The sequence below is a fragment of the Helianthus annuus genome, chromosome 9, assembly GCF_002127325.2.
Source record: "Helianthus annuus cultivar XRQ/B chromosome 9, HanXRQr2.0-SUNRISE, whole genome shotgun sequence".
Lineage (NCBI taxonomy): Eukaryota > Viridiplantae > Streptophyta > Magnoliopsida > Asterales > Asteraceae > Helianthus > Helianthus annuus.
Window position 1 is genome coordinate 149,161,815 of NC_035441.2, and position 3,231 is coordinate 149,165,045.

General features: G+C 42.1%; 1 non-coding gene across 1 annotated transcript; it reads right to left on the bottom strand.

Annotated features, from left to right (window-relative positions):
- Positions 1-1,913: 1,913 nt before the first annotated feature.
- LOC118482361 lies at positions 1,914-2,020 on the bottom strand. The gene has a single exon (XR_004868402.1). It is a non-coding gene; the product is annotated as a small nucleolar RNA R71 (small nucleolar RNA).
- Positions 2,021-3,231: the final 1,211 nt, after the last annotated feature.

Consider the following 3,231-nt stretch of genomic DNA (forward strand, 5'->3'; position numbering starts at 1 on the left):
ATGTTTGCCTAAGTCTCTTACATCACTTGGTGAAGACAAGTGTTTAGTATAATACTTTTTATTTTTAATCTTTTGCACTTTTTATTTGGTTTTGTATTAATGACTTTAATAACTAGTTACTTATGTTGAAGGTGACCTTTCCTTATCGTTTGTCCGTGGTGTCTTGGCATTATTTTACTGTCTATATAAAATAAAAGATTTTCACCATTCATATCTCCACGGTCTATATGGAGGTATGTTGGCTACCTGGTCGGGGGTTAAGGGAACGGTTTGGTAAGGGTCTTGCCCTTGTTCAGCGTTTAGAGGTCCTGCAAGGGACCTGGGTCAAATTTAGTAGGATCTCCTTCAATGCCCATAGGTATTGGATGGCGGGGACCCAAACTCTTTGACCCCCTCATAAGTTAACTACTATTAATACTATAACCCGGCTATTTAGGACTGTATCCCTGCTGACTCAGACTACTTAGCCGAGGGTAACGTCACCGCCAAAAGCGGGGCCTACCACAATTTGCATTAATAACTTAATTCATTATCTTCCAATAATCCAACTCTTTAGGATTGTATCCTTACTGACTCAAACTACTGGGTTGAGGGTAACGTCGCCTTCAAAAGAGGGGCCTACTACAATAACTAAGATAATCTCTTAAACAAGTGCAAAAGTGCAAAAATAATCAAAGGTTATACTAATACACGAGTCGGATCCAAGTGATTCATCTTGTCTATCTGTTTTTTATTTTATTTTTATTTTTCAGCATTTAGTTAGTTTTATTTTCTTAGTTTAAAAACCTTTTCTAACATTTTGATTTGATTAGACGTTGAGGATAAACCAGTACTAAAAGCTCTTGTGTTCTTGGACGACCTCGGTATCTTACCAACACTATACTACGTCCACGATGGGTGCACTTGCCTATATGTGTGTTTAGTGTTAGTAAATATCGTGTTTTATAAATTTAAAACTTGGCTAAAAGCGTAAAAAGGGCTTAAAATATACATCTAAAACATATACACGCTAACACGCATCAAGTTTTTGGCGCCGCTGCCGGGGACACAAGGATTTTAAGAAAGTTAGGAATCAACGGCCTAATCATCTTTTTATTTTTCTTTTTAATTTTTTAGGATTTTCTTAGTTTTTCAGCTTCTGCAGAGCTCAGCACGGGCCGTGCCTGGTCGGACACGGGCCGTGCCCAGCGTAGTTACTGGTAGTTTTTAGTTTTCCAAGTTACAGAAGGCTGACCACGGGCCGTGTCGGTGCAACACGGGGCCGTGTCCAACTCTCCAGTAACTGGGATCTGGAAAACAATCACTGTAACTCCGACCACGGGCCGTGTTCATTGAGCACGGGGCCGTGGTGAACCTTCTGACCAGCATTCTTTTCTGTTTTTATTGCAGGACTTGGAACCAGACGTCATCCTACATAGTGTATGAGCTCCAGTTCTAATAAGGACATAAAAGAACCTCAAGAAGAACCCGAACGCTTTCTCAGAAAAAGACTAAAAGCCAAAAACCAAGAGAAAGTTTTGGGGAATCCACCTCCAATGGCGGACCAACGTACCCTCATGGATTATCTACGACCCACCGTAGGTAACCTAGGTGCCGCTATCAATGCACCGAATGTTGAAGCCAATAACTTCGAACTTCCGCCGCATTTGATACAAATGCTCCAAAACTCTGCAACCTTCCATGGGCTTGCGGACGAGGATCCCCATCTACATATTACTAATTTCTTAGAAATATGTGATACCTTTCGGATCAATGGAGCATTAAATGACGCCATCCGCCTTCGAATGTTTCCTTTCTCGCTAAAAGACCGAGCAAAAGCTTGGCTCAACGCCCTCCCAGTTGGATCGGTAAACACCTGGGATGAACTAGCCCAAAAATTTCTATATAAGTATTTCCCTCCCGCTAAAACGGCTAAATTAATGACTGAAATTAATACATATTTACAAGAGGACGGGGAATCCTTATATGAAACTTGGGAAAGGTTCAAGGAACTATTGCGAAAGTGTCCACATCATGGCCTTGCAATATGGCAACAAGTATCCACTTTCTATAATTGGTTGTTGCCACACACAACGCAGACACTTGACTCTAGCTCCGGGGGACTTTTAGGTAATCGCCGCCCGCATGAAATATATAACCAAATTGAGGAAATTGCTCAAACCAATTTTCAGTGGCACACCCCCCGAGGCAATAAATCTATTGCCCCGGGCGCCCATAAGGTTGATAAAAGCACTTCTTTACAAGCCCAAATCGAGGCCCTTTCTTCAAAAATAAAAAAATTGGAAATGACGAAAACAGTCTCGGTTATGGCTTGTGAGGGGTGTGGTGGGCCACATGAAAATTGGAGTTGTATGAAAGAAACAGACGATCAACAAGAGTCGGTAAGCTACATTGATAACAGACCTAGGTCGTCGGGTCCTCCAACGGGCACTTACAACCAAGGATGGCGAAACCACCCTAACCTTGGTTGGAGAGAGCCCGGCAATAGTAGTAACCAACACCCAACGAACAAACTTTCAACAACCAAGAAATGAGTCACAAAATTTCGCTCAACAACAAGGTGGACGAGAAAGGCTTGAAGATACTGTATCTCGCCTCATCTCCGACACTAAAAAGAAAAACTCGGAAAGGTTTATACAATTAGAATCAAATTTTAGAAATCAACAAGCTAGTATTCAAAACATAGAAAAACAATTAAATCAACTAGCTCAAAATTTTTCCGAGAGACCACAATGTGCATTACCAAGCAATACCAAAACAAACCCAAAAGCGCAAGTTCATCTCATCACGTTGCGAAACCGTACCGTAGGGCCTGCGGAAGCGCCACCACCAACAGAAGAGACTATACCCCCGCCTCTGTAGGAGAAGAACCCCCCTCCATCATCAGAGCCTACCAAGGCTCCTCGAGTTCCGTACCCCGGTAGGTTAATTCGTCAAAAGACCAATGAGCAATTCGCAAAATTCGAAAGTCTATTAAAACAATTGCATGTCAATATTCCTTTTATTGATGTCTTAACCCAAATGCCCAAATACTCTAAGTTCATGAGGGACTTCCTCACTCATAAAAAGAAAATTGAAACTTTGCAATTAGTTAACTTAGGCGAAGAATGCTCTGCCCTCGTACTCAACAAACTTCCCCAAAAGAAAATCGATCCTGGAAGCTTCACGATTCCCTACTCAATCGGGGACTCCCCCGTTCGTAATGCACTAGCCGACCTTGGGGCTAGCATT